General features: G+C 38.8%; 1 pseudogene; it reads right to left on the bottom strand.

Moving 5' to 3' along the window:
• Positions 1-8,285: 8,285 nt before the first annotated feature.
• LOC122111584 lies at positions 8,286-8,352 on the bottom strand (annotated as a pseudogene).
• Between the last annotated feature and the right edge of the window lie 16,224 nt (positions 8,353-24,576).

A 24,576-nucleotide genomic window follows, 5' to 3' on the forward strand; every position in this document is an offset into this window, starting at 1 on the left:
GGCGTCCCTTACATCCGGGACCTTCTCAACCTGTACCTGCAAGGTTGAGGGATGGCTGGGTGAGACACATTGCTATTCTACGTTGGAGAGATCCAACGTAGGCGCTTCATCTCTTGGAGTGATCAGAATAGTTTGTATAGTGTCGGTTATTCCTATTAGCTAGCAGTTATTAAATGAAATACAACCACTGGTGGCTCAGGCTGGCCCAAGTTTTGCAGTTGCTGGAATATTTTCACATAGAATAAAATCCACAATTTGGAAGTAAGGCGTTTACAACCATTCTCAGATTACTTGCATTTAATTTTAATGTGGTCAGAAGAACAGAGTATGAAACTTACACCAGGGAAGAATAAAACATAGACCATAAAACATGACTTAGAGTCTATATTTAACAACATGTAAGATAGCATCTATTTCAAACTACTATTTTGGGTGCCACTGAAAAAGAAAACAATACTGATAGTCTATATTTTCTAAATACACCAGTTGTAAGACATATCCCAATTTCAGTCTTAAGCTAGGAAAACAGTGATACTTTTTTTTTTTTTCTGGTCGTGGGGCCTGAACTCTGGGACTGGGCGCTGCCCCTCAGCTCTTCAGCTCAAGGCTAGTGCTCTACCGCTTGAGCCACAGCACCACTTCCAGCTTTTTTCTTTTTGCTTATGTGGTGCTGAGGAGTCTAACTCAGGGCCTCAGGCATACAAGGTAAGCGCTCTACCAATGAGCCACCTTCCCATCCCAACAGTGATACTTTATTAGACTTCATGAATATTTTTTATGAATACTCTTCCAAGGAAATAATACAAGGCAGGCATGACTTTCACAGATTTCCATTCGCTGTGTGAACACAGAGCTAAGGAGATTTTTAAATATAATTTTTATTGAGATTAAGTGATTATGTAAACTTCACAAATTTCACAGCATTGTGGGATAAGGATACCTAAAGTCACAAACACATTTTAACCTTTCCAAAGCAAATTGTCATTTTCATGGTCTATATAGTTTGTGAATTCTATATACTTTGACAATACAACTATTTCTTCCAAATCTAAGGGGATTCTTAAGAGACTCTATTTGGCAAATTGTCATTATCATGGTCTATATAGTTTCTGAATTCTATAAACTTTGACAATACAACTATTTCTTCCAAATCTAAGGGGATTCTTAAAGGACTCTATTTTACAGGGCCTTGAGAACTGGGATGAACATGAGTAGGAAAGGCAGAAGACAGAGAAAGCTTCACAAAAGGAAACCAATTATGATTCTATAACAAATTACCTGAAACTGTTAGGACTAGGACTTGGAACATGTAGGACTCATGTGGTGTAATCATAGAAGCCACTTTATTTTTAACTTTTGCAGTTCCTTTAATCTTGCTGAGTAGAACTTGTTCTTCCCTTGTAAACTTGGACAGCTTACATGACCTTTCTGGACTCACCATTTTATGTTCTGGTTTCAAGTCAGTAACTTCAAATATTTAGTCTATGTACTAATTTCAATTCACTAATTTGCAATATTAGACCTAACATATTGACACTATAATCTTCATTGCAAACAGCCATGTTTTAATTGAATGACAGCATCTGTTAGTGGGGCAAATGTTAAAGGTGACTCTCATTCTACCTCAGTACCTACATTCCTCAGCAAACTCAGTGAGTGCTTTTGTACTTCTTTCATTCTTTTGTTCATGCAATCCTGTATTTCAGTAATATTTGTTGAGAGTAAATGATATATCTAATATTAATCTAGTTCTGGGATAGGATCATAATGAAACAAAGTCTCTGTGTGTTATTGATTGGTTCTCCCCAAATTTATGTCCCTTAGGAGCTTCAGAATGAGACCTTTTTTAGAAACAGAATCATTGCAGATTTGGATTTAGAGCAATCATATGGAGAAGTAAACTGTCTACTTTTTGGTCCTTAACTGTATTTCTTGAAAGTAATCATGTTCTTTAGTCATTCTTCATTAGTTCAATAAAAACACGCCATGCACTGTGTTCACTCTTGGGCATATAAGATGTGATAGTGATCTTCAGGGAACTTATATATCAGAGAGTCATTCACAACCTGGTTATACAGATAATTGTTTATTTCACTTGTGATGAGTGCTATGAAAGGACAGGGCAGTGTTATCAGGACTTAGAAAAGATGAGTCTGTGGAAATGGAGATATGGCTCAAGTGAGACAGTACTTGAGCATAAAAACCAACTGAGGGCATGAGGTCCTGTGTTCAAGCCTCAGTACCAGTATGTGTGTGCGCGCGCACACACACACACACACACACACACACACACACACACACACACTAGAGGTGAGCTGTTGTTCTCTGTGCATAGGTGCATTCCTGACGTGTGTAGGTGCCCTAAACCCCTTTAGTTTTAAAGATACCACTCATGTTCAATTAGGGGTCATCCTTAATGGCCTCAAATATTTAATCTTTCTTGCCTCTTCAAAGGTCTCATCTCTAAACACATTAACATTCTGAGTAAATGTTAGGGAAGTTAGGGCTTCAACGCACAAACCTATATGATTCAGTCCACAGTAGAAAGTGGACTTCTCCATGCTTCTCCATGCTATTCCAGAAGGGAGAGAATAAATTACTGATGCTGTGTACTGGATTAAGGAACACTGGCATTTTCATTTGGAGCATGCTGAGTTTGATATGGTCAAATAAATATACAACACAGTAAACACTTGGTTCCAGTGGTCTGGATTAGAAAGAAATCTAGGCTAGATCTATTAATGTGGGGTTTGGACATATAGATAATGTTTGAGACTATGGAGAGGCAGGAGATTGCCCTAGAACGAATGAGAAAGGAGAATGTGTTCCACATCGCAGACCTGAGGCATCCCAGCAACATTTCTAGGTTGAAAGAGTAACCAGCAAAGGAGAATAAGACTGAGAGGGTTGGTCCTTTGTCTCTTGGGTTTGAGATGGTTCAACTCTATTTTAATGTTAATGGAATAAACTTATATGAACTTTTATACTAACCACTGAGCCAAGCACTACAAGAAGCACACTGGAAATGAAGAGATGGTAGATTATTCTAGTCTATCTTTGCTTTTCCATATTTACTAATTTTAATTACTAGTGCAGCATGTTTTTTTTAAAATTTTATTGTAAAGGTGATGTCAGAGGGGTTACAGTTACATAAATAAGGTAATGAGTACATTGCTTTTCTTGTTGTTATTGTTGGTTGTGGGGCTTGAACACAGGGTTCCAATATTCTCCCTGAAGCTCTTTGTGCTCAATGCTACCACAGCACCACTTCTGTTTTTTGAGTGATTAATGGGAGAGAAGAGTCTCACAGGGACTTTTCTGCCTGGGCTGGCTTCAAACCATGATCCTCCAATCTCAGCCTCGTGAATAGCTAGGATTATAGCATATGGCATGAGTACATTTCTTCCTCCTCCCCGCCAAAGTTGTATAGTTAATTTACAACATGGTGTCTAGTGTATCACTGCTGAATTAGTTCACCCTTTATTCTCTCCCCCCTATCTCTAGTGCTCAGGTTTCTATGTTTTGTTTATACATAAAGGACTCTTGGTATTATTTTTTCCAAATGATCAAAGTGTTATTAGCTTCAATATAATAAAAAGTGTCTAGACTTTTTCATGTTAGAAAGCCTAATATATTTTATTGTAGAGAAATGCTCCATTATTAGTACAGGATTTTCTAAATGTTGCAAATAGGTTTCAGATTCTTCTTATTTTCATAGGGCCTCAGGATCCAAGGATGTCAGACTGGGGATCCTGGTCCTAAAAGAATTACTTTTTTTCTTGGTTGCTGGAAGGGATGAATATGTCATAGTTAATCTGCTCTCTTTTCCTTCTTACTCTCAAAGTGCCTTTTGCTAGCAGGCATCTTTTTCTAATAAAAACATTCAGACCCACTTGGAATTTGTTTAAGCAATTTTACTTTCCTGCATTTCTCCTGGGGACAAGAATATCTGAATTTGTATCTCAGGGCAACTATCAACCAAAACACATGGATATCATTTGTATTTTGAAAAACAATGGCTAAAAATGGAAAGTATATTATAAAGCAAAGAAATAGACTAAAAGAATGCAATCAAATCTGAGACTGACTTTATGAGAGTCATGCTTTCTGAATTTCTGGTTTTTTTTTTTTTGCCACTGGGATTTTAATGAAAATGTTTGGTTTTGCACTTCATACATACAAATATAAAGTTCAGGATTTTACATATTCCTCATGAAAGGATTGTAGAATATTCTTAAAGTTTCTCAACCTCAGTCAGCTCTATTGGAACTTTGGTCCAGAGAATTCTTTGTTAGTGATGAGAGATATCCTGTGTATTCTAGGGTATTTAATAGAATTTCTGAATTGTACCCACAGGTCCCTGTAGCAACTCTCCTCTGAATTGTTACGATGAAGTATATCTCCACATATTTCCATTGTGTTTAGAAGAGAAAAATCACTCCTGTTTGACAGTATATTTTATATATTTTTTAATAATAATAGAACCATTGAACCCAAGACCATTTTTGTTTCTTTTAGAAGATATACCCTTTTTTTAAAAATTTAATTTAAATTTTTTTTGTGAACATACTGTACAGAGGGGTTACAATTACATGGGCAGGATAATGCGTACATTTCTTATCAAGCATTGCAGCCTCCTCCTTTCCTCCTTTGTTTACCCTTCACATCCCTTCCCTACCTCCCCCCTACCACCCACCACCCAATTCTCCCCCCCCCCCCCCCCCCCCCCCCCCCCCGCACCAATGACCTTGTACTTCTCATTGTTGCAACAGGTCCACCTGTCTCCTTAAACAACTTGTTTTTCCCCATCTCCTCCACAAGTTATACTGACATCAAATATAGTGAAAGCAGGGGTTATACTGTGGGGGAGGGACATACAAAGCAACAAAGAGACAATCTTATAAATGCATTAGAAACAAATGCATGAAATAAAAAAGCATTAAAATACATATCTAAGGGTTCATTTTCCTAACATCACATTATCTGACCTTTTCCGCTTGACTCATACATATACTAGATATTGCAAATAAGGGAAACCATGGGACCTATGTTTCTTTGGGTCTGGCTTACTTCACTTAATATAATTTTTTCCAAGTCTTTCCATTTCCTAACAAATGGGGCAGTGTCATTCTTTCTGATGGAGGCATAGAATTCCATTGTGTATATATACCACATTTTCTTGATCCATTCATCTACTGAGGGGCATCTGGGTTGGTTCCATGTCTTAGCTATGGTAAATAAGGCTGCAATAAACATAGTTGTGCTGGTAGCTTTAGTGTGGTCTTGTTTGTAAACATTTGGGTAAATGCCCAAAAGTGGGATTGCTGGGTCATAGGGGAGCTCTATGTAAAGACTTTTCAGGAACCTCCATACTGCTTTCCAAAGTGGTTGAACAAGTTTACATTCCCACCAACAATGAAGTAAGGTTCCCTTCTGTCCACATCCCCTCCAGCATCTGTTGTTGTTAGAGTTCTTGATTATAGCCATTCTAACTGGGGTGAGGTGGTATCTCAATGTTGTTTTGATTTGCATTTCTTTTATGGCTAGGGATGTTGAGCATTTCTTCATGTGTCTATTGGCCATCCTTCTTTCTTCTTCAGAGAAGTTTCTCTTCAAGTCTTTAGCCCACTTATTTATTGGGCAGTTGTTTCTTTGAGGATTTGTTGTTGGGGGATTTACTTTTTTGAGTTCCAAGTATATTTTAGATATGAGACCCTTGTCCATGGTATGGCTAGTGAAGATCTTCTCCCAATCCGTGGGCTTTCTATTGATCTTGCTAGCTATGTCCTTTGCCATGCAGAAGCTCTGCAACTTCATGCAATCCCATTTGTCCAACCTTTCTTTGATTTGTTGTGTTTCCGGGTCTCTATTCAGAAAATTTCGGCCGGAGCCAAGGAGACCTAGGGTTTCTCCTATTCCATCCTGTAATGTTTTCAGAGTGTCTGCTTTGACTTCAAGGTCTTTGATCCATTTGGAGTTGATTCTGGTGCAGGGTGATATATAAGGATCTAGCTTTAGTTTTCTACAAGTAGTTAACCAATTTTGCCAGCACCATTTACTGAAGAGGCTGTCTTTCTTCCATTCTATTGTTTTATCTCCCTTATCGAAGATTAGATGGCTATAGGTCTGTGGGTTCATTTCTGGATTTTCAATTCTATTCCATTGGTCCTGAGGTCTGTTCTTATGCAAGTACCAAGCTGTAAGATATACCCTTTTTAAGTTGATATTTTCCTCATGTATAATAGACATGAAAGTTTTTAAAATTCATTTTTTTCTTTTCCTTTTTCTGTTTCCTTTTCTTTTTTTCCAGTCCTGGGCTTGAACTCAAGGCCTGGGCACTATCCCTGAACTTCTTTTGCTCAAACCTAGCACTCAATCACTTGAGCCACAGTGCCACATCCGGCTTTTTCTGTTTATGTGGTACTGAGGAATTGAACCCAAGGCTTCACTTGGCTAGGCAAGCACTCTACCACTAAGGCACTTTCCCAGCCCTCCAAACTCATTTTGTATGTGTGCATGGGAAATATCACAGAGAATCCTGTTCATTTGTGTTAATGAAAGCTCAATACATTTGCAAAACAAATTTTATTTTAATCTTTGAAAAATCTTTATGTCTTTATGAGCTAAAAAATGCTAATTTATTTTTGCCTTTTGTTTGTGTTGATCATCCCCAAAGCCCAACTTTCTGAGTGACAGCTGCTGGGTTTCTCTGGGGTCCTGAAATTCTAAGAGGCAGTTTCCCCCCAATTTTCGAGTTCCAAAGAATTTGGCCACATGGTGGAGCACTCTTCCTAGCTTTTCTTATTTCTTAACTATAGTAATACATGCTGCTGGAGAGTATAATGATGCAGGCAATTTATAAGACATATTAGATTATGCATTAATATTCTAAGTCATACCGATTTTTATGACATAAGTTCATACCACCTGCCACTGTTTGAACTCATGAGTCTAATGTTTCCTGTAGCAGCAATCCACAAATGTTTTAAGGAAATTTCTCAAAATATAAGTGCTACTTTGAAGAAAATACACAGTGTATGGTGACTGCTGATTAGATGTGAAATTTCTTTTTTTTATTATAGTATTCGTGGGCATATTGCGAAGGTACTAAGTGTAAGGTAGTGTTTCTTAAAGATTTTATTTGTAAAGTTGGGAGCCAGTGGCTGATGTTTATAATCGTAACTACTCAGGAGGCTGAGGATCATGGTTCAAAGCCATTCTGGGCAGGCAATTCCATGAGACTCTTATTTCTAATTAACTGGCAAAAAGCCAGATGTTGCAATGGAGATGTGGATCAAATGGTAGAGCTCCAGCCATGAGTGAGTGAAAGCTTAAAGCAGTAAGTTTCAAGCTCCCGTACTAGTACACACATAAATAAATAAATATGATTTCAATTGCATCAAAATGTTTAAAATTCTTTTTATGGGGCACTGTGGCTCATACCTATAATCTTTGCCACTCAAAAATAGAGATTGGAAAGATTGTAACTCAAGCCAGCTTGGGCAAAAAGGTTGCAAGACTCCTCCATTCCCCGGTCTCAACAAATGAACTAAGCAGTCATGGTTCATGGCTGTCCCCCCAGCTATAGAGAAAAACAACTGAAAAGCCCTGAAAGACTAGGAATGTACCTCAGTTGTAGAGCTTCTGCCTAGCACAAGGCCCAAGTTCAGACCTCAGTACCACCAAAAAAGAAAATCAAGATTGAAAATTTGATTTGTGAAGATACTAGACCTTAAGTGTGCATCAAAAACCAATTGTATAATTGTAATATGCTTTAAGTCTCACAGGCTCCATTACTTGAGTTCAAACTCCAGTACTGCCTGTAACAAGAAAAAAAACCCTATTGGTTAATGAATGCAGAAATGAAGTTGGATAGGAGGAAAAACTGCTAATGATGTATAAGGCTGTAGGATAATTCTGAATGACAGCAATTACTTATTTCAAAAAGCTAGTCCAGAAGATCTTGATTATTTCCAACATGAAGAAGTGATAGATGTTTGAGGTACTAGATATTCTAGTACAGTCATCTGATCACCTTCCACCTTGCATACATGTACTGAAGTTTTGCACTCTACCCCTTAAATATGGGAAATTATTAATTATCGGAAAAATGTCAACGATAGTTAATATATGAGGTAGTAAGTGTGTACATATCTCAGATAACATGGAGCTAATATTAACAGTACAACCAAGTTGTACTGGCTTATGGACCACAACAATGTCATTGCCTGGCCGTTCATTGCAAACATCACCAACTGTAAGATGTATTCTGATTTGGGAGATCTGAAGATTGTTAAAAAATATGCATCATTGATACTACACTTGATCTTAGCCAAAAGGCCGAGAAGCGATAAAATGTGCATCATTGAGGAAATGAAATGTGATATTTGTTTTTTCCTTTCTCTTTTGGGCATAAGTAAAATTTGGGGCATAAGTAAAATTTTGATATAACTTATTTTGTTGTTTCTTTCAAAGTCAAGTGAATCTCATAGTTAAAAATCACAGGCAGGGTTAAGAACATTCTGGGTTATTATGAGGTTAAGGTTTTATTGTGTTTTCAATATTCTTAATAGCTTTAATTTCAGAGATGCTTCAAAATGTCATTTGGGCACACGCATGCACACGATGATCTTTGGGCTTGGACTCAGGGTCTGAGCACTATTCTTGAGCTCCTTTTGCTCAAAGATAGACCTCTACCAATTGACTTACAGCTCCACTTCCTGTTTTGGGGTACATAATTGGAAATAAGAATCTCATAAACTTTCCTACCTGGGCTGGATTTGAGATATGATCTTCATGTCTTAGTCTCCTGAGTAGCTAGAATTATAGGCATGGGCCCCAGGCACTCAGCTCTAGTATGATATTTTAAATCTCTAAGTGGTAGAGGTTTACTGATTCCTGTGAAAAAGTTACTGGGAAATGATTAAGTTAGTTATAAAGCCAAGGAGTTGAATAACATTACATTGTGCAATTAGCTTATAACTAAGTTTATAAACTGATCTGCAAAAGTAGCAAATATTAAGATGTCTAGCCTTCATAATACCCCAGTACTCCCCATGCTAGTCATGGTTTTATTGTTTATTAGGATTTTTTTGAGTTAGAATTTCTAAACTTTGAATGCTATCCCAACATCATAGTTCATTAAAGCCACTCTTTCCATTAATTCTAGAAACTTGACTCTAGTTAACCAATAACTTTTGTATCAGTGACATAATTTCCTGCAAAATTGTTATTTTGTAATGGTTAACTTCTCTCTTTGTTGTTCCCAGCAGGGGATAGTTTTCTTTTTGTCAGTCTTCTGTTTATTATAATTAATTGGCACTGAAGACATTTTACTCTAAAACAAAATAATAAAAGTCTTCTGGGTGTTAAGAGATAGCATCACCTTACCTCAGTAATGGTCAGTGAACTAAGAATAATACTTGCAAGCTACTAAAAATGAATAGTCCGTATTGGATATCTAAATTTTTTCCTGTCAATATTCTTTGGATGGTGATGTGGCCATCTAAGCACATTTGCTGCTGTTGAGGGAGAATGAGAGCCTTTTGACATTACAAAATGAAAAGAAATTATTTTTTACTTGGAAAGGTAATGTACAGAGGGGTTACAGTTAATTAATACAGGTAATGATTATATTTCTTTTTGAACAGTGTCACTCCTCCCTTATTTTCTCCCAGTCTTTCAAGAAATTATTTTTCTGAGGTTGTATAGAATTAAGGCCATTGTAGAGATTTAGCCCATCCATAATGTGAGAACAGGAAAGGAGCCTTTGGATCATTGATATAGAGCTAATCCAGTCTCATTTCTTCCTTCTGCTACTCAAGACTAGAATTACAAAAGGATTAGCACAGATTATCAACAGCAACAACAAGAGAATCAGAACCCCAAGTATAAATTACTCTAATTTTCCCTTTAGTGAAATCTGGCAATAATTTAGATAGGCACAAAGCCAAAACACTGACCTAGAGGACCTTGAATCCTTGAGGGGCAAATAGGCATTGACTGTTTTAATAGGATTTAGCTTAATTTATTTTTAAAATACTACTTCTAGCTTAGGTAAATTAGATGCCTACATCTGCTTACTTAGTGATTAGTACATTTTTGAGGGCTTAGAGATAGAAAAACAAACCTTTGTTTTGACTTGGTCAAACCATTCCTGAGGTATTTGCAGAAGTTTGCAGAGTCAAGCAGAAGAAAATGAATAACAATTTTATTAACTCCCAATCTAAAAGAGACTTGCTTCTGTTGAGAGTGACAAAAAAAGAATTTAATTATAAGTGATGGAAGGAGAGAATTGTCTGAAGTGTTGAAAGGATTTGGAGCTTAACTTGCCTAGTTTCCTGAAAGTATTGTTTCTTTCTTACCATAGCTGAACAACTACATTGCCATGGAAGGGAAATTGTTTTCTTTAAATAGCTTTTCTGTTTAAAGAACCAAAGTATCAAAATAAACTTTTGTGAGGAAGAGAGTAAATGGTGTACAAGTGGAATCACTCTAAGCAAACTTCTCAATATTGCATTGACTTTCAGCTGACCGACACACAAATAATTCAGCCTAGTCTCTTACTGAAGCAGAGTACAGTGTGAAAAAAAGACACCCACACACCTACACTCCAATCCCTGGTTTAGATTCCACATTATAAGTGAAATCATACAGCACAGGATGAGCTACCAATGAGGTCTTGGTCAACTATTGACCCTGTGATATAATAGGACTGAGAAACTCCTATGGCCTAGTACTTTTATTGTACCTTTTCATGTTTAGATACATGATACACATATATTTACCATTGTGTTCCAACTGCCTGCAGAACTGAGCACAGTAACAAGCTGTACAGGTTTACAGCCTAGGAGCAACAGGCTCTGTGTGTGTATGTGTGTGTGTGTGTGTGTGTGAGAGAGAGAGAGAGAGAGAGAGAGAGACAGAGAGAGAGAGAGAGAGAGAGAGGAGAGATAGAGCCTAGATATATAGTTACCCTACAATGTCTATGTTTGCCTAAGTATACATACAAATTTTATTTGTCAATTTCCCCTCAATGAACCTGGGGGGAAAATAGGCCACAGCCACTCCCTTCGGTCCATTCCTTTACTTGTCAGAATTCATCCATTCTCTCTGGGGGTCCTGTGTGTGTGTGTATGTGTGTGTGTGAATACTGGGGCTTGAACTTAGGACATTGGTACTGTCCTTAGCTTTTTCACTCAAAGCTGGTGCCCTACTACTTGAGCCACAGCTCCACTTCTGGCTTTTTGGTGGTTAATTGGAGATAAAAATCTCACAGATTTCCTGTCTAGATGGCTTTGAACCAAGACTATCAGATCACAGTCTCTTGAAAAGCTAGGATTGCAGGTGTGAACAACCAGTGCACGGCTTTGGGTCTTGTTTTTCTGTAACAACTGGCCAGCAGTTCATTCTGGAGTTTCCAGAAACTGTAATCTAAAAGCAAAAAGTAAATACTTGATATACATTTTGCATATTATCAGTGGATACACTGAAACATTTGGAGGAATGAATGAATGAATCTGTCTTCCTCAGTGTTGGCACATATATCTGTGGTATCTTAGGAGATGGAAGCCACATTGAGGGGCTCTTGGGGACATTTAATGGTTGGTGGTGTTGTCCAACATTCTAATGCTGAAGCCCAACCTCCAGTATCCCACAATGTGAGTCCATTTGGAGTCTTTACAGAGATACTAAGTAAATGAAGTCATTAGGAATGACACTTAAATGTGAAATCTAAAACAGATGCAGGCTTTTGTTTCTGATGGAGTGATTATACAATCAGAAAAAAATAATGATCTTTTCAGTTAGTATAGATGGTCACAGAACAATAGGGCATTATTATTTTTGTCATGTCTTTTTAAAAGCATATTGGTATTGTAGAAGTGTATACTGAGGGGTTTCAGTTAATAAGTCAGGTAATGAACACATTTCTTTTTGAACCATGTTACCCCTTCCCTTGCTCTCCCCCACTTTTTCCCTCCCATCCCCATCCACAAGTTGTACAGTTCATTTTCCACATAGTGAGTCTAGTGAGTACCACTACTGTATTTGTTCACCCTATGTCCCTCTTTTTCTGTGCCCCTACTTCCCCTCCCAAAGACAAGCTAACAAACAAGACAAAAGGAAAGGACAACTACAACAGCAGCAACAGCAACAAAAGATCTCTTGTTTCCATTTCTTGGAGTTCATTTCATAAAATATTGTTTTATACATAGTATGCTCATTGTCATTAAGCCTTTGTGATTTGCTCCCATGAATACCCTCCTTTGGTCTCACTGTGCGACTATCTAGAGACCTGTATAATTTATCATATCCCAGGGGATATCTATCTATCTATCTATCTATCTATCTATCTATCTATCTATCTATCTATCTATCTATCTATCTATCTATCTATCTATCCATCTATTCTTTTTTGTTTTTTCTATCCAATGTGTTTACTTATAGATTTATAGGCAAATTCTAGTCACCACAAATGAGGGAAACTATACAAGCTACATTTCTTTGAGTCTGGTTTACTTCACTTAATATTTTTTTCCAAGTCATTCTATTTCCTTATGAATGGTACAATATCATCCTTTCTGATGGAAGAATGGAATTCGTTGTGTATATGTACCACATTTTCTTGATCCTTTCATTCACTGAGGGGCCTCTGGATTGATTCCATATCTTGGCTATGGTAAAACCATGCTGTAATGAACATGTCTAGCCATAAAAGAAATGTAAATCAAAACTACATTGAAATTCCACCTGACCCAAGTTAGAATGGCTATTATCAATAGCACTAACAAATTCTGGTGGGGATGTGGCCAAAAGGGAATGATACTATACTTTTGGTGGGAATTTAAACTTGTTCAACCTCTCTGGATAGCAGTATGGAGGTTTCTCAAAAGACTAAACATAGAGCTTCCTTATGACCCAGCAATTCCATTCTTGGGCATTTATCCAATAGAACACAAACCAGGCCACATAAGATGACCAGACATAGGCTTTAAAAAGATTCCAGTGCTGGGCGCTGGTGGCTCATGTCTGTAATCCTAGCTACTCAGAAGGTTGAGATCTGAGGATCACAGTTCAAAGCCAGCCCAGGCAAGAAAGTCTATGAGACTCTTATCTCCAATAACCACTAGAAAACCAGAAGTGGTGCTGTGGCTCAAGTGGTAGAGAGCCCACCTTGATCTGAAGAGCTGAGGGACAGTGCCCAGGCCCGGAATTCAAGCCCCATGACCAAAAAAAAAAAAAAAAAAAAAAAGTTTCCTGCTTCAATAGGAGGGAAAGGATGCTAGTGACCTACTTGCCTGAAGGATGGCTAAAGGCAATGATAATTTCACTCTAGGAAGGGTCTTAAGGTAAATTTCCCAGAAACAGGACCCAAAGTAGGAATTTATTAAGGAAGTGTTTCCAGAGGGTAATGGTTAAGAAGTCACGTAAGGGTGAGATTTCAGGCAATGTCCCACCAAGGGCAGCTCCAATTGTGTTGTAAAAGGGTGCTCTAAAGTATAAATTAAGCGTTGGCGTGAACTTGATTTAATGCAGGGCGTGTGTGTGTGTGTGTGTGTGTGTGTGTGTGTGTGAGCATATGTATATTGGGGCCAGGGAGGTAAATGCTCAGGTACTCTTCTCTCTTCCAGCTCCGAGGTTGTGTTCCCTTGACCTGAAGGCAGTATGGAAAGAAGTATCCTAGGTGTGGCACAGGGAAGCTGTGGTTTGTCAGATGGGTGGGGGTGGGGTACATCCAAGATTCAAAAGGAAGTAAGAGGGTCTAGGCTGCCCAGCTCCAACATGAGCAACTTACTTTAATGGAAAACTCAAGGCAGGCACAATGGCTCATTCTTGTACTTCCAGCAATTTAGGAGGATTACCATTTAGAGACAATAGGGCAGGAGGGGTTAATAGGGCTCCCATCTCAACCAATAACTAAGACAGGTGGCATGGTGGTACAGGCTGGCCCAGCCATAAGTGCAAGACCTTATCACAAAACTAATTAGAAAAGAAGGGAGGAAGGGAGGAGGGAGGAAAGGAAGGAAGGAAGGAAGGAAGGAAGGAAGGAAGGAAGGAAGGAAGGAAGGAAGGAAAGCAGGCAGGCCAGCCATCAGGCTCAAGGCAGGGTTGCCCTACTCTGCTGTACTGGGTGCTGAGTCTGCCCTTTTGTGTGTATGTAATATCTAGAATTAAGTGCACTTGTCTGGGAAAGTGGCGAAATATTTATCTTAAAAATAAGAGATAGGCTGGGCACCTATAATCCTCACAGCTCTAATCCTAGGTACTTAGGAGGCTGAGATCTGAGGATCATGGTTCGAAGCAATCTTGGGCAAGAAAGTTTATGAGACTCTTACCTCCAATTAACCAGCAAAAAGCCAGAGCTGAATCTGTATTTCAAATGATAGAGTGCTAGCCTTGAGCAAAACAGCTCAGGATGGTACCTAGGTGCTGAGTTCAAGTCCCAGGACAGGCAAGCACAAAAAACATAATATATATTATGGTGAATAATGTGTGCCAGGCAGTTCTCTAAGCACTATGGATATATGTGTTTTTAAAAAATAATGGTATGTGAGTAGATTTTTCTCCTGTTTTGTAGATGAGAAAAATAAGGTTCAGAAGAGTTAAATATGGAACAGGTCTATGGTAATAGAGCCAAGATTGAAAAATAATTATAGCTGACCATGGTGTCACACATTTGTAATTCTCGCATTTGGAAAGCTGAGGCAGGAGGATCTCAAATGGCAATGAACCTGGGCTATAGCAAGTTATGGGCTGCTGAACTATATAGCAAAACACTATTCCAAAAAAGCCAAAACCAAAACCAGCAATAGCCCGTGTAATGCCCCCGGCCCTCAGGTTTACAGGTATAATATATACACAAAGTAACACAATCAATATTTTGACATTTTTAGTGAAATGATTTTAAATCTGTTTAAAGAATATCCCTATGAAATGAATACAAATCTTTTTTTATGCAACTCTTTACTGAGAACTTTAAATAATTAGATAAATGCATTTGCAAGCTGAATACATTTTAATAACATTTCTCCGATCAGTATTTAGCTAAATTTCCTTCCTACAGTCACAGTCATTTCCAATAAATATTGAGCAAGTGTATTTCAGAAGTAAAGTCCTGAAAAGAGACTTAGGACCATGGCATCTGGGACATATGAATTTTGGCTACACCTACACGCTGTTTGGCACAGGGAAAGAGCAATCACTAAAGAATAAAATCTGGTGCTTAACTGATCTGTGGCAGCTGTAGAGCTCATAAGATGTTTATTGACTCCAGTGAATTTGACTGTGGTTGAAACCTGGGGCACATTTCTTTCTTCCTTGCTGTACAATAATTGTCTCGAGACAGGAGAATTCTCCAGGTGGCTAGTTAAATGCCTCCAGAAGGCCCAGGGCATTGATGAACCCCTCAGAGGATTTCTGTAGTTTCCAAGTGGCCCTATGGTCAAAGAATCTCATTAATCAGATACCACAGAATAGCATCTCCAAAGTGCCATGTTTGTGATGAAGGGGACCACAAAACAGCTCTGGGAGCACGCTCTGGAGTTTCACTCCTTAAAACAAGCCACATTGGTATTAAAAGTCATTTATAATGTATCTTTTTCAGCACCATCATAGTCTATTGATTATTTTGCATATACTCCTTTTTTTAACTTTTGAATCTAAATTTTCAGACTGTGGGTAAAATCAGTCACAATTAAAAAGCACAGCTTTGCCAGGCTCTTGCTCCTATATGAAAAGTATACACATACTCCACAGAACCACCCTCCTCCTCCCAAGGCCCCCCAATCTCTGCTGAGTCCTGGGACTCAACTCTCCAGTCTTCACAGCTGTTGACTCATCCCTCACTCTCTCCTCTTCTGCTTCAGGTGCTATTTCCTCCCAAGTCCTTTACTCCTGTGAGGTCAGGTGTTGGCACCTGGACACTATTACCTTTGTGTGTGGTGCTGCCTCCTGCCCAGCACTGCCACTTTGGGGCCATGCTAGAGTATTGGGGTCCAGGGGTCATTGCCAAGATGACTTAGTTCTCTGCCCCAGGCTGCTGCTCTCCTTGTCACATTATAACTTATTCCAGTTCTAAAGAAGTGCTCCCTGTCATGGCTTCCTGGAATTTATAGTGGATATTCAAGTTTTACTTATAGCAATGTCCAATTCTTCGTGAACTCATGGAGAATGGACAAATGGGAGTTGACAAATGGGATGCTGTCCTTAAGGTTATCCAACACTTATGGTCAAATTTGTGTTTTCTCACCCCTGGTAACCAAAAGATGCATTTTTATTTGCTTGTTTTCAGATGATACATCAGTTTTTTTTTCATAAAAATATATCCCTGCTCTGTCCCCATAACTGTCTCTCAGGCATGCTCAGATATGTGTGAAGTTCTGTTATAGATATAGCTGAGACTTATGTTAGAGCCCTTCCTTCCTCCCTCTTTTCCTTCTTCTCTCCTCTTTTCATTTCTTCTTCTTCATGCACACACACACACACACACACACACACACACACACACACACACATATCTCATTCATTTACTGGACATTGACAATGTTCTAGCATTTAAAAATAGAACAGTGACAAAACAATGTCTCCTTCTCCTGAACAATCTGTGGAGTGACAATTGCCATGACCGGGACCTATAACAGTGTATTGTGCAAGGTGTTGCGCAAGTGACTCAGGTGTTGCATAGTGTGACACATTTAGCCTTTCTGATGAGGTAAACAAATATTCAGGTGAGATGAGTGAGAAGAAACATTCAGTGATATAAAACCCTGGCATTTGAACCTTCCCTGCAGAGAAAACAACAGAATTTATACTCTATGTACAATCTACCTCTGAGAGCTTTTGCTGAAGAGGTACAAAGATTTACACAGAACCCACTACTGAGGGCTTGTTTCATTCACCAAGGTGTCACACTGGAGCCCATCCTGAGTAAGACACCATGTGGATGGCTCCATCATCAGGCTGTCAAGCTATAGGGATCTTCCCCTGATCCATCTTGGGGCACAGTTACATCCCCAAGTCACCATGTTCTTTAATGGGGCCTCTGGGCATATGTTTTTCAGGGTTTCTAACTCCTACTCCACAGGGAGGGGAGCTTCAGGGAATACCCAGCCCAGGTGCAGAAGCTCCTCCAAGGACAGAGCAGTGGGAAGCCCACATCCCCCCATCCTCAGGGAACTCCAGGATCCACAGAACTTCTCTATGTACTCTCTATACCATGGAGCATCTGATAGGAGTGTGAAGGCTGGATTCCCCAAGGTGGCTAACAGACATGTTAGCTCAGATTGCCCCATGAGGTCTGGGGTCCCTCTCACTTCTCAGAGGGAACATTGATCACCACAAGCTGGGGGTACTTTTAAGCAGCTAAGGATTTTGACATCTGTGTGTGGGGGGGTTGCAGCAGAGTTCTGCCATCTAAGTGTCATTTTCTTTAACCACAATAACAGGCTTCTCAGAGCCACAGGCCTCCAGTCTCCCTAGCAAGGCCTAGGGCAGAGACCACTGTTTGCCTTTACCTTTTCTCTCATACTTGTTTTTCCATATTGTTTTTCTTGTATTCTCTCCCTTCCTTCTCTCCCTCCATCCTTCCCCCCATCTCATACTAGAGTTTGAATTTAGAGCCTTATGTTTGCTAGACAAGCTTTCTACACTTGAGACATATTTGTGGCTCAAATGGTAGACATCTACATTTGAGTCCTTATTGCTTTAGTTACTTTTCAGAGTGTCATATTTTTGCCCAAGCTAACCTGGACTGAGATCCTACTATTTATGCTTCTCACATAGCTGAAATGACAAGTGTGTACCACTGTTCCCGGGTTTAATTTTCTAGGTTGGGGGGGTGGTCTCATGAATTTTTGCTCAGGCTGGCCTTGTAACCTCTATCCTACCAACCTCAGCTTGGTGAGTAGCTAGGGTAACAGGTGTGAAATCCTAGTGCCTGGCAGTAGAAACTATTCTTGATGGAAGTAAGATTCTTTTCACATGATAGAAATAGTAGAGTAGTATGACTGAACAAATAGCAATGTCTAGTAATGAAAAAAAATTCAGAAAATTAGGCCCAATATAAGGAAAGAAAAGGGAAAGGAAGCAGGACTCTTTCTTTCTTTCTTTCTTTCTTTCTTTCCTATTTCTTTCCTTTTTGGGGGGGGGGTCCGGTCGTGGGGCCTGAACTCTGGGCCTGGGCGCTGTCCCTCAGCTCTTCAGCTCAAGGCTAGCGCTCTACCACCTGAGCCACAGCGCCACTTCCAGCTTTTTTTTTCCTGCTTATGTGGTGCTGAGGAATCAAACCCAGGGCCTCATGCATGCAAGCCAAGCACTCTACCACTGAGCCACCTTCCCAGACCTTTCTTTCTTTCTTTCCTTCCTTCCTTCCTTCCTTCCTTTCTCTCTTTCTTTCTCTTTCTTTCTTTTCTTTCTTTCTTTCCTTCTTCCTTCCTTCCTTCCTTCTTTCCTTCCTTTTTTCTGTCCTTTCTTTTTGTTCTAAATTCTGCATATAAGAGAAAATGCACAAACACTGCCCTTTCTGAACTTGGCTCACTTCCATTAATATGATGATTTCCAGTTTCATCCATTTTGCTGCAGATGCCATAATTCTGTTCTTTAATTTAAAATTTTATCTTTGTAGGAGATGCCACATCATTTATGGTGGCAAAATCTTGAAAGTTCTAGATAAAATCACCTGGTTTCATCTATCTATCTATCTATCTATCTATCTATCTATCTATCTATCTATCTATCTATCTATCTGTCATCTATCTATCTATCATCTATCTATCTATCTATCTATCTATCTATCTATCTATCTATCTATCTATCTATCTATCTATCTATCTATCTATCTATCTATCTATCTGTCTGCCTGCCTGTCTGTCTGTCTGTCTTTATTTGTGCTATTTACTGGGGCTCAAATTCAAGGCCTTGAGCTCTTGTTCATCTTGCTTGCTCACAGCTGGTGTTCTAATACTAATTAAATGAACCTGGAGTCTCCCAGACTTTTCTGCTTGGGTTGGCTTAAAAACTTGTCTCTCCAGGTCACAGCCTCCTGAGTAGCTAGGATTACAGGCATGAGCCACTGGAGCTCAGAGGTTCTTTGATTTCTAATGAAGTGAAGCACCTTCCCATATGTTTCTTGATCACTTGTTTCCTTTCTTTTTCTATTCTATTCTATTCTTTCTTTCTTTATTTTTAGTGCCAGTCCTGGGGCTTGAAATCTGGGCCTGGCACTGTCCCTGAGCTTCTTTTGCTCAAGGCTAGCGCTCTCCCATTTGAGCCACAGCACCATTTCCATTTGTTTCCTTTTATTAAGTACCTATTTGTTCATATTTGAAATCATTGTTAAGAGTTGTTGCTGTTAAAAGTTTTTATTTCTTTCCATTTACAGGTGTCAAATAGTTGTCCTCCACCCTGTACTACTAAGGCTTGAACTCTGAGCCTTGCACTCTTCCTGGGTTTTTGTTTTTGCTTAAGGCCGGTGATCTACCATGTGAGTCACATCTCCAGTTTCAGTATTTCGCTAGTTAATTGGTGACAACAGTCTTTATAGATTTGTTTACCTGGACTGGCTTTGAAATAAAACCTTCATATTTCAGCTTCCTGAGTAGCTAGGATTACAAGCATGAGCACTTGTGCCAAGCTTATAGTTTATTCTTCATGGCAGAATATATCCCCTGCAACAGGTACATCACATTTTGTTATGTAATCATTCATTAGTGGATGGATATTTGGATTATGTCCTTTCTTTGGCTATTCTAATATGAACATTCATAAATCATATATGCTCAATGTTATTAGTTTTGTTTGTGAGCATATAGTTTTACATATTCTTGGGTGTATGATTAAGAATAGAATTGCAGTATCATATGAAACTCTGTAACTTTGTGAGAAACTGTGAGCTATTTTTCAAAGAGGATGTAGCATTTTATATTCCTACCGGTAATATATGAGTGTTCTGATTTCTCCACAGCCTCACCAAAAGGTCATTATTTTTGTTATTCTTCTCTTTTTAAAAATATTATAAAAACTATGACAAAATGATTATAGGCAGTATAGAGCTTGAGTTTCCCTCTGTATGACAGCCTATCTCTTTTATTGATACATTTAATCCATTCTCTTGTATTATGATTATTGGCCTAAAAGATGCATTTTTGTCATATATATTTGTGCTTTCTATATGCCATGATATTGCAAAAATATTTCCTTTTCTTGGATTAATACTCTTCCTTTTCTCTCCTTTCACTTTTATTCGTCTGTGGGCTTGGAAGTTATAATCAACATGTCTATTAAAGTTACCCTAGGCATTTCAACATGGGTAGGTAAGGGTCTTAAAATTTCCTTTGGTGGACTTTTACTTGTAGTAAATAGTCTCAAGTCACATCAAATATTGAAAGCTTAATTTTGTTGTGTGTGAATTCTGTGTCGACAATTACTTTCTCAACTCATTGAAAATATTATTCCATTGTTTTCTAGTTTCCCATTTTGTTTTAGAGAAATCAGGTAATTTGTCTTTCCCTGATAGCTGTGTGTGTGTGTGTGTGTGTGTGTGTGTGTGTGTGTGTGTGTGTGTGTGTTGTGTATATGTCTTTGTGTGCATTGTATTCACTATGATAGCTGTATTGGACTTACTTTATTTTCAGAACATGAGGATTTATACTTGTCAATGATTCTGAAAGACTGCAGATGATGTCTGTACTTCATATTCTCTATTTTAATTTAGTTTTATTGTCAAGGTGATGTACAGATGGGTTACAGTTACATACATAAGGTAGTGAGTATATTTCTTGGCAAACACTGTTACCCCCCTCCCTCCCTCCACCCCAGTGTCCCCTTCCTCCTTGTAAAGTTCATTTCCAACATGTTGCCTTGTGAATATTGCTGTTGCATTGGTTTGCCCTGTGTCTTTTGTCTCTTTTCTTGTTCCATTATTGGGCATCTCAGCCCTGGTGAGAGCTGGAGCTCCCACCTCTAGGGTGAGTACAGAGACTAAATTTTAGGTCTGCTCTTGTTCAGATCATAGGCCATTCTCCAATCAGTTCCCTTCTGGCATAGACAACAGAAGCTTACATCAAATTCCCTCTGGGCCTCTATCCATTGAACCTCCACCCCATTTTCTACAGGATGGCTGGGGCTCTGTCATGTTCCTCGTAGGCCCTATGGAGCAGCTTTTATGTGGAAATTTTCCCACTGGTGAGACACAGGAAGGAATAGGAGAAAAAAAATACAAAGTTAGAGAGTAGAGGAGAAGAGGAAAAGAGAAAGACTATTGTCTTTTTGATTAGATATATGACAAATAGTTTTACTTTATTCTCCAACCTTTTCATTTCCTGTTTTTTATTTATTCATCTCTTAATACTATCCTCTGGACACTCTCTGAGTATATGCTTCCATTTCAACAATTCTCTCTTTGGATGTGACTAACTAAAAATTAGTAACTTTTTGAGCTTCAAGTTTTACTTATACATTTCATTTCTAGATATCTTACATGATGATGATGATGATGATGATGATGATGATGATGATGATGATTATTTGGTTGGTCATGGGATTTGTACTCTGGGCCTGGGCGCTATCCCTTAGTTCTTCAGCTCAAGGCTAGTACTCTACCACTTGAGCCACAGCACCATTTCTGGTTGTTTTTTTTTCTGCTTATGTGGTGCTGAGGAATCAAACCCAAGGTCTCATGCATGCAAGGCAAGTACTCTACCACTGAGCTACCTTCCCAGCCCTTACTTTATTTTTTTAACCCAACTTACTTATTTTAGTTTCTTGTTCCTTTCTCCTGTTTTCAACTATTTTATTTCTTCAGACATACTAATTATTTTAAAATCCAGTCTCTGGTAATTCCAGTATTTGGAATTTTTATAGGTCTAGTTCTTGCTTGTTATTTCTTCAGGGCAACTCATAGATTATTTTTGAGTTTGATGTATTTTTGACTGTGAATTTGTCTTCCTTAGAAATAATCTGTGGAAATTGTTTGTAGACCAAGTAAAAGCTATGTTCTTCAGGTAGGATTGTATTGATTTGTCAGCCATCTGTGAACCTTTTCCTTTTGTCTCATTTTTGTAATATTATATAGAGTTAATGAGTGTATTGCTACTGGGGTCAGCTGATGTGATTATGAGTTAGGTGACATTCTATGATTGTCCCTATCCATCTTTGCCTTTAGCACAAATGGAAGAAGAAATCTCTTCTTTGCAGTAGAAATGTTCTGTGAAGAGGGTTAATTTCTTGCTCAGTATTACACTCCTAGTCTAGGTCTTAAAGGTTGCACATTTGCATGGGGGTGCCCTCTTGGACTCTCCACCTTGGGAGGCCTTAAACTCATCTCTTATACTTTTCTCCTTGGGCATCCACCTAACAATTGTTCAGTGTACCAAAGCACGGGCAGGTGTAAGTAGAGTTAAAGCTGATTTCAGTGCATTTTCTCTTCCCAGGGTGTCTGTTTTCTCTTGGTTTTCAGGTTTTCTGAATTCTTTTCATTTTTGTCAAATAGGCAATGCATTCAAAAAGTTCTAGTTTTTTTTTAAATCAAACATTTTGTATGATTTAAAAGGAAACTGAGCCAGGTGCTGGTGGCTTGCGCCTGTAATCCTAGCTACTCAGGAGACTGAGATCTGGGGATTGTGGTATAAAGCCAGCCTGGGCAGGAAAGTCTGAGACTTTTATCTCCAATTAACCACCCCCCCCCAAAAAAAATTCAGAAGCAAAGCTGTGACTCAAGTGGTAGAATGCTAGCCTTGAGCACACAAAACAAAACAAAAACAAAAACAACAAAACAACCCCCCCCCCCCCCAAGGAAAAAAAAAACCTCAGGGACAGTGTCCAGGCTCTGAGTTCAAGCCCTAGGACAGGCAAAAAAAAAAAAAGACAATGACTCAGAATATTTATTTCACCATATATTTGGGAATGGAGGTTTACCAACATTATCTTTAAAGGATCAAGAACAGTAGAAACCATCTAGAAACACATAGTCATTACAGCAAGGATAAAATACAGGCACATCACAGTGGCTGCATCTGTCTTCAAAGTACATTCTTCTACTTCCTTCATGCCTGTACCATCTTTCACTCTGTGGTGAGTGGTGCTGTTTATTCATCTGATACACAGTTACTAAACACGTACTTTTACCATTGTGTTCAATGCTGGAAGAGCCTGGAAGAACAATATTTTCTATAGTGAAGAGAAGATAAAAGTTCTCTGTGTGCCTTCTCTCAGCTTTCTTGAACCTTGCCTCTAAACTTGCCCTTTCAATGCTGGGCTTGCAAGTCACACTCCAGGGAACCGCAAAGCTTTTCGCTGATGTCATGTCTCTCAACATGACACTGCATGTGTTCTTTTTTTTTTTTTCTTTCAGAGAAAGGAAATAGTAACTTAGAGAGATGTAACATTCCATTTATGTAGAGTTTAAAGATAAATAGCTACAACTTCTTTAGGGTTTCATGTTTTTTTTTTCCAGAAATTTATGACTTTTTGTAAAACAGGTTCAGTGTTTCTTGTTTTAGGAGATAGTGGTTACTCATGACACAATTAAGTGGAAATAAATAGTAGCAAATGACTTTAAAGATTATTCTTAACTCCTTAGTTATATGGTAATTTAAAAAAATAAGCGTTTTGTAATAAGTTTTAAACCAATGTAAAGGCAACAAGAATGGGAAGAGACAGATGTAAGGCAGGATACACAAGAAGAATCTACTTGAGTTGGTTGTAGACTTGGTTATGTACTAAATAAGGATGGTTCTTACAGCTGCTATGAAGCCTTGTTTATTTATTTGGTAGTGCGTGGGATCAAACTCAAATCCTGTGCATGCTGCAGAAGTGCTCTGCCACTGACTACACACTCTAGCCTATTAGGAACTTTGAAGGCAGCTGAGTGGATTAGGCAATCTAGTGTTTGGCTATGAAGACTTTAGTCATTATCAAGTCCAATGAGAAAAGCTAAAAAGAAGCATTCAAGCCTATCAGAAAGTCATTACTGGATATTGTATATCCAGCAGAAATTGAGTCTCAGGAAACCAAAGTTCTTGCTGTTTCAGAGACCAAGATGTGAAAACCAATTACAAAGGTAAGATTCTTTAAGAGAAAAGTAGCAGGATAAGAAAATCATACCTCTGGACTGGGGATGAACTCTGGGGTGGAACACTTGTTTAGCATGTGAGAAGTCCTATGTTTTTTTTTTTTTTTTTGTCGGTCGTGGGGCTTGAACTCTGGGCCTGGGCGCTGTCCCTCAGCTCTTCAGCTCAAGGCGAGCGCTCTACCACTTGAGCTACAGCACCACTTCCGGTTTTGTGGTGGTTTATTGGAGATAGGAGTCTCAGGGTCTTTCTTGCCCGGGCTGGCTTTGAACCGCGATCCTCAGATCTCAGCCTCCTGAGTAGCTAGGATTACAGGCGTGAGCCACCAGCGCCCGGCGAGAAGTCCTATGTTTGATATCCAGCTTCAGAAAAAAACAAAACCTAAAACAAAATCTATTCTCAAAACTTCTCTTACACTTGGTAAGAGAATTTAGCATCCTGTGTAGCATTTTCTTTGCCTACAGCTGGGTAACTTCTGTCCAAACCTAAGCAATTGGTTGTAGATTCTCAA

The sequence above is a fragment of the Dipodomys spectabilis genome, unplaced genomic scaffold (assembly GCF_019054845.1).
Source record: "Dipodomys spectabilis isolate Male_0828 unplaced genomic scaffold, ASM1905484v1 ptg000085l, whole genome shotgun sequence".
NCBI classification, from domain to species: Eukaryota; Metazoa; Chordata; class Mammalia; order Rodentia; family Heteromyidae; genus Dipodomys; species Dipodomys spectabilis.